The 14956-nt window shown below is 35.4% G+C and overlaps 1 long non-coding RNA gene across 1 annotated transcript in view; it reads left to right on the top strand.

Moving 5' to 3' along the window:
* Positions 1-13889, top strand: part of LOC114033084 — a 40071-nt gene extending 26182 nt beyond the window's left edge. The window contains exon 4 of the long non-coding RNA XR_003567918.1: positions 13744-13889. This is a non-coding gene — a long non-coding RNA (uncharacterized LOC114033084). The remainder of the gene's footprint in view (positions 1-13743) is intronic.
* Positions 13890-14956: the final 1067 nt, after the last annotated feature.

Here is a 14956-nt window from a genome sequence, read left to right as displayed (position 1 = left end):
TTCCTTCCTTCCTTCCTTCCTTCCTTCCTTCCTTCCTTCCTTCCTTCCTTCTTTCTCCTCCTCCTCTCCTTTTGTCCAAATGGTGAGTCATACCCTTACATGTGGTTTCTCTGTCCAAAGGAATATAAATTTTGATCACATACTTTGAAAGGGATCTTGGTGTTTGGGGGCTATATTTTTTTTTTTCCTTCCCTACTTATTTATTTTATTTTCCTACTTATTTCCCTACTTATTTATTTTCCAAAAAGAAAAAACACTGGGACAATTAACACTTTTGTCTCATGTAGTTTTCATTTATGATTTCTTGAAATATAGCTCTGGAAAACCAGGTGTCAATCTAGCCCACTGGGATTCAAATGGAGCTATTTGACTATGTCTTTAAATCCAAATCAGTCTGGCTATCACTGACCAATAATAGGTTCCAACCTAAGCTTTACTTGCTCATTACTTGGGTGTTTATGGTTCAGGGTGAATGTAAATATCAGTTGTTTCTGTTCTAGCCAGAAATCCTGAGGGTCTCCTCCTTCCAGATTGATTCTTTTGAGAAGGCAAATTAGGTCATCTATTGCCTCAATTCTTATCTATCCTTTAATCTCTGAATGGATGTTGCCTCAGACAAACTGTGGTCTGGGAAAGACCTTGGCTTAAAAAGGCCAAGGTCTTCCATTGTATCTGAGGTTATCTCCAGTCATTCTGACCTATGTCTTGCCACTGGACTCAGCTGACTCTGGAGGAGAGAGCGAGGCTGATGACTTTGTACAGCCCTGCTTCACTTAAATCCAATTCACTTGCAAATCAAGTCATTGCCCTCGTGATGTCATTGGTCCTCTTCAAGAACAAAGAATGAATAACAATATTGCTCCCCCACAATCACTCCCCCCTCTAATGTTCAATCTCTCCTTATGTATTGGTTCATTGCCTACTACCTTCAATCATGCTCATGTTTCTTCCATTCTTAAAAATAACAAAAACACTCCCAAAACCCCATTAAACACTAGCAATTCATCAAGGGATCATGTTATACCTCTCCTCCATTTCAAAATCAAAATCTTGGAAAAAGCTATCTACCATCATTCTTTCTTCTCTTTCTCTCCTCTCACTTACTTCTCAACCTTTTCTAATTAACCTTCTAGTCTCAACACTCAAGAAATTTCTCCTTCCAAAATTACCAGTTCCTTCTTAATTCCCACAGTTGGTGGCCTTTTCTCAATCTGCATCATTCTTGAAACCTCTGAAACATTTAACACTGTTGATCACTTTTTCTCCTATGTATTCTCTTCCCTCTGAGTTTTTCTTCTACCTGTCTGATAGCTTTTTCACAGTCAACTTTGCTTATTTATCATCTCTAACACTTATCCTCCTGTGAATTTTCTACAAGACTCTGTCTTGGGTCCTCTTCTATCCTCACTCTACATGCTTTCCTTTTGTAATCTCATCAGCTCTCTCAAATTTATCACTTCTATGCAGATTACTCTCAAATCTATCTCCAGCCCTAGTTTTTCTCCTGAGCTTCAGGAACACAACTTCAAAGTCCTATTTCATATTTTAAACTAGCTAATTGGTAGGCATCACAAACTCAGCATATCCAAATCTGAACTCAATATCTTTCCTCCAGAATTTACTCTCACTTCAAAACTTCCTTATTTCCATTGAGGGTGTGACCATTCTTTGTCACCTCAGTATCAACCTAGAATCTTCACTGTCCTTCACCTCACATATATAATCATTTGCTAAATCTTGTTATTTCTATGTCCAAAGCTTTTGCATCTATCCCCTTGTCATTACTCATAGAGACCACCATAGTCATGCTTTTACTATCTCTCTGTCTCCTGGACTATCTAATTGATTTCCCCCAACTCAAATCTCTCCCCTTTTCAATCCATCATACACAATTAAAAAGATTATTTTCCTCAATTGCAGGTATGCTCCTATTCTATAAGTTCCAAAGTCCTGCACTCTACCATTCAAACAAATTGACTTTCTTGCTCTTCCTCCCATGTGAATCCATCTCTGCACCTTTCCACATTGTATAGAGTAAGCAGTTAGTAAATATCAGTGGAATGGACTAATAAATGAAACTGTTTACTTAGATTTACAATTGCTTACATAATATGTTAACCTCATAACTTAGAATTATTTTGTGGAGATTTAGGTAATCACTCCCACTTTTACTAGTGTATAGGACAATAGCTACCTATTTTTACTTAATATCTAGCACTGAGATGAAGATCAATGAAGAAAACAAAAACAATATTGTGCTTCAGAGTATGCAATAGATCAAATATGCAGAAGAAGGAAATAAGTGATGAGTTGGGCAACAGACTTCAAAACTCTTGTCCTGTTCTGTCTTGTCCTCTCTTCTCTTCTCCTCCATTCCTCTTCCCCCTTCTCTATTCACTCCTCTTCTCTTCTTTCCTTTTCATCCCCCCTTTCTCTTGACTTATCTTAATGATAATTTTAAAAGATAGAGGAAGTAAGGAAAGGAACTGGTATTCTAGCTGCATAAGAACTCATAATATTGCAACCTGGAAAGAATTTTAAAGATTTTTTTCATGGAAACTATTATTTTCATAAACTCCCCACACCCTGTATTCATGCAGTTGAATTTTAAAATCCATCTGTAAGACTTTATTTACATTTATCTCTATTAAACATCATCTTTTGTAAATTCTTCACTAGCTTTGAATCAAATCCTTATAGGATGCATGATATGGTAGATTGAAAAAGCTAACAGGATTTTAGGTTACTTTAAAAAATTACACATTATCTACTGTATTCTGTCCTGGGTAGACTAAATCTAAAAGAGTGTTCACTCCTAAGACTATATTTAGACTTTAGTGTCCATTTTCTTTTAAGAAGAACATTGAAAAATTAGTGAACATCCTGAAAGAAGGTGACCAGAAAAATGAAACTGGTGATTATGTTGTAGCAAAACTGGTGATGTTTGATCTAGAGAAGAAAAACTTGAAGTGGGATAGAAATGCTATCTTCAGGTATTTGAAGGAATATCATGTGGTAGAGAATTAGATTTGTAGCAGTAGGGGAAAGATGCACAGAGTCAGATTCAGGCTCTATGTAAGAAAAACTTCATAAAAATTAAAAACTGTCCAAAAGTAGAATAGAATTCCACAGAAAATAGTAGTTTCCTCATCACTTCATCATCTTAAAGAACTTGGCAACTTGTTATAAATGCTAGAGAAGACAATTTCTATTCAGTTATAATAAATGATCTTCATGTCCTTTCTATAGCTTCTGTGGGTACCTGTTATATTACCAGCACAGCAAAAAAATAAAGAAGTAAGTGTGAGTCCTTGTCCATTAAAAAGGACAATTTGTAGCCTAGCTGTTGTATGAAACAACAAGCAAATAAAATGCTATCAGATATACAAGAGGCAGGATGCTATTGTGGATCAAGCCTTGGGCCAAGAATAATGAGACCTGGGCTCTGGTCCCAGCTCTGTCATAAAATAGCCTTGTTACTCTGAGCACATCATTTAATCTCTCTGGACCTCCATTTTCTCATCTATGAAATTTAGAGGCTAGTCTAAATTGTTTCTTTCATGTTGCATGATAATACATATATATAAAATATATAATACATTACACACACACAAATGCACACACACACACACACACACACACATATATATAAATGATGAGTGAGATTCCACCAAAGATAGGGCTGGACTTCTGGTGAGAGCAGTTTCTTTAGCATCATAGAAAAATACAAGGGATTCACTCATGCTGCCAAAAGAAAGAATATCTATCAGTACTCTCAGGTAGAAGATTACTGTCATGGTTTTAGGAAACTTCCTGCTGAAATATGTAGAGGCAACCACATGTCATAAAATAGACAATGTAGAGGCATGAATTTGATGTTATAGTAAGCATCCTGAGACTTATAAAATCTGAAGACTATTACCCAGTATTGTTGACCCATGTGAAAACTAATGATGCAGCCAGAAGGAAGTTGGAAAGAATTTCTAGGGATTATGAAGACCTTGTCAGGAAACTGAAGGATTTAGGAGCACAGGTGCTGTTTTCATCATTGTTGCCAATTAGTTGATGGGAAGTGAATTGCTGGCTAAGGAGATGGTGTGAGAGAATGGGATTTGGTTTCCTGGACCATGGTATAAGGTACAGGAATGATGGGCTTTTGTCCAAGGACAGAGTGCATTTAATGAGGATTAAGAATGTATTTTTATGGAAACTGGCTAACATGATTAAGAAGACTTTAAAATTGTAAAAGAAGCAGGAGGAACAACTTACTCAGATACAACTGATAAAATATATTAGAGATCAGCAGATATGACATAGCAGTAGAGGTACTCAATTCACAGAAGACAGTTATAAGACAGAGAAAGATGAGTAGAAACCATACATTTTGGCTCAAAAATCTGTACACAAATGTTCAAAATATGAGTAAGAAACAAAAACAGTAATATTAGAAGATAAATATAACCTTATTGATTTCAGTGATACTGGAATGTAACTTATGACTTTACCATGACAATGGAAGAGCACATCTGTGTGGACATGCCTGAAGAAGAGAATTTAGGAATGAGACCATGTAGGTGAGGATCCAAAAAGGGAGAAATAGACATAACTATAGGCCAACAAGTTAACCAGAGGAACTGGATTATGAGTTTCTGATGCATATCACAAAGCTGGCACAAAGACAGAGCATTGTGATAAACATTTTCATCCTCCAGAAATTTGCTAGGGATTTCTATCTTATAAAAATAGAGGAACACATAAATTTTTTTAAAAATAAAAATTATTTATTTTTAGTTTTCAACATTCACTTCCATAAGATGTTGAGTTCCAAATTTTCTTTCCATTCCTCACCTCCCTCCACTCCAAGAGGGCATGTAAATTGATATAGACTCAACATATACATTCATAGTAAACCTATTTTCACATTAGTCATGTTGTAAAGAAAAATTAGAACCAATAGGAAGAAACACAAGAAAGAAGAAACAGAAAAAAAGAGACAGCAAATAATATGCTTCAATCTGCATTCAGACACCATAGCTCTTTTTCTGGATGTGACAGCATTTTCCATCATGAGACTTTTGGAGTTAGTTTAGATCCTTGCATTGCTAAGAAGAGATAAGTCTATCAAAGTTAGGCATCGCACAATGTGACTGTTACTGTGTACAATGTTCTCCTGGTTCTGCTCACTTCACTGAGCATCAGTTCATGTAAATCTTTCCAGGTTTTTCTGAAGTCTGCCTGCTCATCATTTCTTATAGCACAAAAGTGTTCCATTACATTCATATATCACAACTTATTCAGCTATTCCCCAACTAATGGGCATCCCCCTCAATTTCCAATTCTTTGTCACCACAAAAAGAGCTCCTATAAATTTTTGTACATGTGGGTCCTTTCCCCATTTGTGTGATCTCTTTGGGATACAAAACTTAGAAGTGGTGTTGTTGGGTCAAAGGGTATACACAGTTTGATAGTCCTTTGGGCATAGTTCCAAATTGCTCTCCAAAATGGTTGGATCAGTTCACAACTCCACCAACAATGCATTAGTATTCCAATTTTCCCATATCTTCTCCAGCATTTATCATTTTCCTGTTTTGTCATTTTAAACAGTCAGATAGGTGTGATGTGGTACCTCAGAGTTATTTTTATTTGCGTTTCTCTAATGAATAGTGATTTAGAGCATTTTTTTTTCATATGACTACCGATAGCTTTAACTTCTTCATCTGAGAACTGCCTGTTCATATCCTTTGGCCATTTATCAGTTGGAGAATGACTTGAATTCTTATAAATTTGACTCAGTTCTCTATATATTTTAGAAATCAGGCCTTTCTCAGAGACACTGGTTGTAAAAATTTTCTTCCAGTTTTCTGCTTCCCACCCTAATCTCAGTTGCATTGGCTTTGTTTGTGTAAAAACTTTTCAATTTAATATAATCAAAATTATCTATTTTGCAGCTCATAATGTTCTCTATCTCTTGTTTGCTCATAAATTCTTCTGTTTTCCATAAATTGGACAGGTAAACTGTTCCTTGCTCTCCCAGTTTGCTTATAGTATCAGTCTTTATATCTAAATTGTGTACCCATTTTGACTTTATCTTGATATACAGTGCAAGATGTTGGTCTATGCCTAGTTTCTGCTATACTCTTTTCTAGTTTCCCCAGCAGTTTTTGTCAAATAGTGAGTTCTTATCTCAGAAGCTGGAGTCTTTGGATTTATCAAACAGTAGATTGTTGTAGTCATTGACTACTGTTTCTTGTGTTCCTAACCTATTTCACTGATCCACAAATATATTTTTTAGCCAGTACCAAGTAGTTTTGATGATTTCTTCTTTATAATACAATTTAAGATCTCGTATGTCTAGGCTACCTTCCCTTGCTTTTTTTTTTTCATTAATTCCATTGATATTCTGGACCCTTTGTTCTTCCAGATGAATTTTATTATTTTTTTCTAGCTCTATTAAATAATTTTTTTGATAGGAACAGATAAATTCTTGACAGGTAGTCTATCTTTCAAGAGATGGAAAAAGCATCAAAGGGAATAACTATTATGTATTTTCATTTAATAGAGACAAATTAGTTGTTAAAGTAAAAATGAGAACAAGCTTGAGAGAAAATGATCACATCACCTTATAATTCATGATAGATAAGGAGGGGAATTTTGAATACAGTCAGACAAATATTATCTGTTCTAGAAGAGTCAATTTCAAAGAATTTAGGATAGACTAATTGACTTTTATGACCTGCTATCCTAAAAGGTATGTTTGGCCAAGAGATATGCTTTTAAGGGGGAGGGAAAGGGAATGATGATATGTTCACAAGTGATTTCAATGAGGGAAAAAGTAGAGATTTGATAAGAATGATTTGACCATACAGGCCATTTATCTAAATATTCAGATTTTCAAAGAATATGTTAAAAAGAGAATGCAAAAAATTGAAGTAGAATGCAAGAGAATGGCAAGAGCCTGCAAGAATGGAGTCAGAAACACCTGGATCAACTTTTATCTGAAGTTTGGGATAAATGATAAAGACAAAGTTATTTTTTCTTTACTTGTGACAAATCATTATGACCAAAAAAATGAATTACCTGGTGCCCAGTCTGGTAATAAGGTTTTCCACTTGAGACAATTGGTCCTTGGATAATGGACTTGTGATTTACCATTAGACCTTAAACTTGAAATCTTTTCCAAGTTTGTAGTATATTCCAGAATTTATTCTGCATTGGCATAGTCTTTAAGCACTTGGAGTAATTTCTATACCAAGATGAAGCATCAGAGGAGGACTGTATTAATGATCCATAGCCTTATGTGGAAGGAGTTGTTAAATATTCTTGAAATGAATATGCTGCTACTAGCTTTGGAGAAAAAAAATATAAGCTGCAAAGATTTAATGACTAAAATGTTAAAATTATATATTTTATCTTTTGATGTTTTTATTTTATTTTTCTAAAATGTCATTATATGCCATAATAATTAATATTTTTAATGACCCACACAAATTGATGTTGAAGAATCTTATCTTAATTTCTTTTTAAAATAATTCCAGCAAAAGTGGAGCTGCAATGGGATTCAATTTTTTGGGTAGTGGGAACTACATATATCTGACCAAGGAATATATTAATTTTTCTATTACAAGCCTACTAGTGCCAACACAAGTCCCCCTTTTCTTCCTACCAACTATGGGTGATTTTAGGGAGAGAATGGCCTAAGCCATCTATAGCTTTATAGATCAAAGGCAGCTGTTTGAATTGCAACCAGGCACACATTAGTGGCCAGTGCTAACCATCGTGCTTGGATGTTAATATGATCCATCTGCTGAGACCCTTAAGCACAGAAGTGACTACTGCATTTCATATTAATTGAAATGACTCCCATTGTCTATGTCAACATCCAGCCATGATATATTAGTAACCCTCTATGGAAGTTATCAAAAATTACAGTACAGACTAAATAGAAGCATGTCAGCTATATTTGCTATAATTATTTTTAAAATGGAAAAGAATTGATATTAACTACATTTATAGTTACTGCAGGGTAATGTCGCATGATTCAGATGCCCATTAAGAAGGTGTCAGTATATTACAAGTGGTATGTACTTTATTCTTCGATGAAATGTCCTCCTCCAGTCATTGCAGTTGTTTCTGAGTTAGTAAGGCACCCAGAACTCTACAGGTAGTAAATATTTATTTTAGATCTTTATGTCTATGGGATTTGTTTTCTATCATTTCTAAACTAATGGAGCCAGGACCAGTTTTTCACTCATCTGGATTACTATATGCAAATTATAGCTATTCAAGAGCCAAAAAAGATCTTATGAATACCTTACATATATGTTCTGAAATCAGTGTAAATAAAAGATCCTGGACTTTGAGACAGAAGATGTGGTTTTGAGCCACACCTTCACCATTTGCAGCTGTGTAATCTTGGCCATTAACCTTGCTGGATTTCAATGTTCTCATCTGCAAAATGACAATAATGAGCACTACCACTACTCTTCTTAAAAGGTGTTTGTGAAAAGAAAATGAGATAATGCATGTGAAAGTGGCTTTGTAGCCAGAATGTGGTGCATAAATTTAGACTATTACTATTGTTATTATCAGTAATAAAATAATATGGGAAGGACCTACTGGGAGCTTTTCAAAGGAGAAATACAGCCAAAAAAGGAAAGCCTGAGAATATTGGATTTTGTTAGAATTATCTGCAATGTTCTCTTCTACAACAAGGTCTGCCAAATGTTAGGCTAAAAGCAGGGTTTTGGAAAAATGAGAGAATTCTTTAAGACACAAGTGGGTTTGTGATCTCATTAATGTGCATATTCCCTTGAGGGTGGATGCACATCATAATTCTTACATTCAGGCCCATTCTGTGGGACTCTTTCTCATATCCTTATGTAAATTCATTACCAGGCAGGATACCCAACATGTTAGGGAACTTCCTTAAATTCTCTTAACAATGTGAGAATACCATTAAGCCCACAGATTTTTCATTCATTATCCATGACTTCCACCTCATGACCAAACCATCTCCTTCTCTGATCTTTCATGTCTTTGCCAACCTCCTTTACACAGCTTCTACTTTGTAATTCCTTGTTAGTTACTTTGCTCTCTGCTTTTTTAAGAGAAGTATCTTTTGGGTTTTTCTCAACTTAACTTCTTTGGACATAGTAGTGTTCTATGTATTTAACCATAAAAGTAATAGCTAATATTTATATGGCTCCTTAAGTTTTGCAACACATTTCATATATATTAACTCATTTAACCCTCATGATAACCCCAGGAAGTAGGTTCTATTATTATGTCTATTTTAAATATGATGAAATTGAAGCTAAGTTGAGTGACTTGCCAAGGGCCAAATAACTAGTGGGTGTCTGAGGCAGAATTAAAACATTGTCCTTTCCATTAAGCATTGGTCTTTAATTCTATGGTCTTCCTCTTTTCCCTAACATAACTTAAAAGCAAACACTTGTATGTTGTAACTGACATTTATCACTGGCCTAAGCTCATTTTGAACTTAAATGCTCTTGACACTATTACACAGGAGTATACTCCTCTTTTGTATTTCCATTACCCATGCTTGATTTCACCTTTTATTTATTTTTTTTTAATTTAAATTGGTCCAGTGATTTGTCTGTGCATTGTTGTGATTCTCTTTAGACAGCTTCTTTTTTTCTTCCCAATTGTAATAGGTGACTTTGGTGCTATTAGAATGTTACTCTTGAGATTACTCCATTTCTCTGAGTGTAGAATTCTGTGCTATTGGATTGTACCTATCATTTTTCTAAACTTGTTGAAGTCCATTCTCCTGAAATCTTGGGTGCATGATGCAGCTATGTGGGCTCCCTCCTCTTTCTTTCTTATGAATTCTAAGTGTAGTGACCACGTTATTTAACATTTCCTTATGGAATTGCTGATTCTTCCAATGTCCCCAGATGGACATATGAAAAGAAAGCATAAAAAAGGACCACTTATGCCTCTTGGTCTGACCCTGAGGTTTCCAGTCCTTTTGTTAGTGCTATAGACTACTCTCTTTACGTACCATGAAATCAAATTGAATATATTTGGGGTTTGCAAGACTTGAGTTTAAGTGGAAGAAAACTGTAGTTTATGTATTATATTTCATCTAGTTGGTGCTTCTGGTTTTGCTATTCATTACTCATACATTATGTTCCCCCATCCACCCAGGAGCATTAGAAGAGTATAGAACATTGTGGAATGTTCAATTAAAAACTCAACAAATCTACAAGATTATAGAACACTAAAAGTATTAAAGGAGATACAAAGAGAAATGACTTGGTTCCTCATAGAATGATGGTTTAGTACTGAGATGTGGCATATAAACAAATAAGTATAGTACAAATTTATGAATGTTGTAATGAGGACATGTCCATCAAACAATATTTCCCATAACCTGAGCCCCAGATAGCATATCTCATTCAGAGAATTCCCTATAACTCCATTTTTGAGGGTATTGAATATGTATGTATAGAGTAGTTTTATTGTGCGGTAAGGATTCTGTATAGTGAGGAGCAGTAAGTTTTTTTGTTTTTTTAAGAGCATTATAGTACATTCAGGAGTCAGTGGTGACAGAGAAAAGCTTGGCTATACACACAGTAGGAAGAAGAAATTGCAGTATAATATGAGAGAGTCATGGTGTCCCTATGTTGACACTGGAGGCCAGCCAAGGCAAATGCCTCTATCTAGGAGGCTCCAGGAGATCATGCCAGTTATTAAGACTATGCTCAAAGGATAAATGGATTGATGGGATCATTCTCTTACTCAGTGTGGCCACACAGGATACATCATTTTGTCACTTTGCAAGAGTCCCTTTTTTGGGGGAGATACATACACTCTTAGGAGATTTTACTCCTTTGTTTCTATAGAGCTGTGTCTAGAAAACTGTTTGATTTTCCTTTGTTATTTACTTTGTTATTCTGTCTTAAATATTTTGCTACTAGATTTAGGTATCCTGCTTATTTTAAATAGTTTTCATTGGAATGGGAACTTAAATTATATTTGTACAAATGTTATTACCCAAAAGCTTAGGAAATTAAGGTTCTATAATTGAGTATCACACTGCTATACATGGTAAACATGTAAGAAAAGCCAATTAGTTAATAAAAATTTATTAAGTACCTATTATCTGCCAAATACTGTACTAAGTGTTAGATATGCAAGTGAAAGTACATATGAAGTCCAGAAGGATCATAAAAAGCTTTCTAGAAGGGACAGTATTTGAAAAGGCTTTTAGTGATAGGTAGGTATGTGAAATACTTAGTAGGCATTTGTGAATCAAGCAGCATGAAAATTGTTATCTTTTCATAAAAGACATTCATGTATGTGCCATACTAATGCTATGTCTTGATAGTTTAAGACTCCATATAACGTCTTTGAGGGTCAGGATGCTAAATGGCTATGTCTATTCCTTAGGACTGTGCCCCTTTTGACATTTCAGACAATGCCACTGACCCTTCTTTCATTTAAAGTTCAAAATATAACAAATGTTGTATTCTTTGTGTGAGCTTCTATTAGATTTATTAGTAATTTATTGTTGCTATATTAAATCCAGTGGGCATAAAAACTTGAGGCACAAAAATGGTGTATTGGATAAGTCTTCTAGGTCCTATATAGCCCTGCTTCATGACTAAATGGGTTAAACCTATAGATTGTTATTATATGGTCTCAATTATATGGTCTCAATTACTGATCCTTTAAAACCAAGGAGGGATTATATGTTTGTAAATGAGAATTTTCTAGTCAGATCTAGGAAATTCTTGGCTCTAATAGAAGGGGCAGCTATTCTTTTTTGGTTCCCCTGCCACCTACCCTATTCTTAAGATCATAACAGGACTGGGTCATTTTCATTCCACCCAGCAGATGTTTCTCCCAAGTAGCCAAAGTGGGCATCCATTGATTTTTTCAGTACATCCACCAGGTAGATGTGTGGACTACAGTCATGTGCAGCTTGGAATGATGATCTCCCTAGGACAGAATGCACATATTGCTTTTGGCAAAGTCTGATATTGACTAGTAGTGACTTCATCCCTACTGTGAATGTGCCATGTGGCATTAAAAAAACCAAAACTTTTATATTCTGCTTAGTTTTTCCATGTGCCCATTTGCCTTCAGGTAATAGACTGTCATGAGTAGGAGTTTGACACCTGACCTCTTTGGAAGACCTCTCCAAAACTGGGCAATAAATTGTAGCCCTTGACCCAAGATGATCTATGCCAGGAGCCCATGCAGCTGTAATTAATTCTTTTAGGAAATAAGAGGCCATCTGGGGAGCAGATGGTGAATTTACATAAGGGATGAGATGACACATTCTCAAAAAGTGATCGATGGTCACCAGATGGGAGAATATTAATTTCCCTGAAATGCTGGTAGGCTTGTCATAAATTGATTTCCATTAAACACAGATCTGACTGTATAACCCCCATCCCATTTCAAAAATCTTCAATGGCTCCCTATTTTCTCTAAGATAATTATAAACTCTTTAGTCTGGCATTTAGTTTTCTTCCCTCTACTATCCTTTGTCTGATATTTAATGACACATAGCTCTCACCTAACTCTGCATCTTTAATTAATGTTTACAAAATAGTTTAATCTGCCCAGTATGCTAGTAAACTAGGCAAGTTTACTTGGTCACTTGGCCCAAGTCTCAGAGAAAATTATTCCATCAGAGAGCCAAGTCATTCTAAATATAAATTCTATTTACCTTTACAGTTTTGTTTTATAATGACCTCCTTCATGCACTCTCTCTTCTAGTTAAGGTCCAGCTAGCTATTATTCCACATCCACACTATTCCATCTTATGCCTCCATTCTTTTGAACATATTGTACCCCATGGCTGAGGCTCATTTGCTCCTTGTCTCTCTAGTTTCATTTATTCATTTAAATCACAGAATATGTGGCCCCTCCTACCAAAGACCTTTCCTGACCCTCCTACTCCTTTTATTGGGATTCTTTCCCTCCTAAAATTTATTTGTAAATTCTTTGCCTTTATTCTATTGTATAAATTTTATAACTCCCTACCCACCAGTAGAATATAAACTACTAAAGGGCAAATACACTTTATTTTTGCCTTATCCTTAGTGACTAGTATGGTGGCCTTTAACATAATAGGCACTTTGAAAATGTTTTAAAAATTGAATGAAATCTATACTAACTTACTAACAGGGTCATGGATGGGACAATAGCTGTAGAATGTATTTCCATTTACTGGCATTGCTTGTACCCCAAGCACATGGCTGAATCTTAGCTCTTTAATCTGGAGATGAATCTAATCTGGAGTATGAACAATGTTGGCCGATGGCATTCTTTATCTTGATACCCTTTATATATCCTTCTAACAGGTTACTATGGTACACCCAAGAGACCTCCTTCTGGAGGATTTGTGGTGTCTTTAGTCAACCTTAGAAGAAATATAACTATTGCCTCTCATACTGCCCCATCAGAGCCACACATACTCTTATTTGAAATGAGTCCATTCTTTTCTTACCCTGTCTTCTCTGGCTCCATGTGCCCGGATCATGTATACATAGGCGTAAACCTGGTTGTTTTATACACACACACACACACACACACACACACACACACACACACATGTATATGTATACATGTGTATACATGTGTATACATGTATGTATATATGTATATATACAGACATGTGTGTATGTATATCACCTTGAAAAAGAATCAGGAGAACAAAAGTGCCAATCAAATAAAATTGTTTTTGATCCAATTTTCCTTTGACAGCATGTTGGGGACCTTCTACATATTGTCACCAGGTATTAGAGACTGTCTTGATCACTAGCAACTCCTGATCCAGGATGATATAGTTATACTCTTCCATTGTCAAATGGCTTCCTACACTATTGATTCCTACACACATGGTTCCTACACTATTGGTGAGTAAAGTCATTGGACCCAGGGATCCCTTTTTTCCCAATCTGATCTTCATGAGTCATGTTCTGATTATTATCTTGGAGCTGTTGGTTTCTATGAATAAGCAAATTGTATACAGTCATTTTGAGCAACTGTTTCTGTAGTTAGGAATGTTTCTCCTTATTTGACTTCCAAATGGTAAGTGCCCTGCTTCTTTAGGAGGTAAGTAAGGAGCTACATCCACTATGATCAGCTCAGAATGAAAGTAGGAATTGGCAATGTTTAGGAAGTGTGGGATCCAACCTTTTTTTTAGCCCATTAACAGGTTGGTTGACAACTGGAAGTTGTCAGGACTGCAAAATAACCATCACCTCAAACACTAATTTATCCTGTTGGAATGCATTTTAAAGTTTGTAGTATGAACTTTGGTGGAGGATTAAAGAGAACACTTCTTGTGCCTGAGTTACATGGTTTTATTCTTCATGAGAAAAGATAAGAATGTTGTCCAAATAGGCTATGAAAAATAGAACTAGTAGATCTGATAGAACTAATTATATGTCATATTCTCACCAGGGAGTTGGTCAACCCAAATAGAATCATAGGTGATAAAAAATGCCTTTATGCTGTGCAAGATTCTATCTCTAACTATCCTCTGGTCCTGATATAGACGATATTATAACCCATGCCTACCCAACACAAATTGGCATAAATAATAATAATCAGAAGAATTTTATAGAACTTTAAGATTTGCAAATCACTTTACATATATTATCTCATTTGATTTGATTCTCACAACAACTCTGTGAGATAAATGCTATTATTATCCCTATTTTACAGATGAAAAAATTGAAGCCAAGGTTAAATGACTTACCCAAGGGCACTCAGCTAGTAAGCATCTGAGGCAGATTCAAATTTAGGTCTCCCTAACTCAATAGTCAATACTCTGTTGCCCTTTTTTGTATCCCCAGGACTTAGCATAGTGCCTGCCACACAGTAGGTACTTAATAATATTGATTAATTGAGTGACTGATAATCTACTACTTCTTCTAGATATTAGCCCCCTTCACCCTTCCCAAAGGATCTA

The sequence above is a fragment of the Vombatus ursinus genome, unplaced genomic scaffold, assembly GCF_900497805.2.
Source record: "Vombatus ursinus unplaced genomic scaffold, bare-nosed wombat genome assembly UNPS02006779.1, whole genome shotgun sequence".
Classification (NCBI taxonomy): domain Eukaryota; kingdom Metazoa; phylum Chordata; class Mammalia; order Diprotodontia; family Vombatidae; genus Vombatus; species Vombatus ursinus.
The sequence above is the reverse complement of the archived record's forward strand: the minus strand, read 5'-3'. Positions and strand labels throughout refer to the sequence as shown.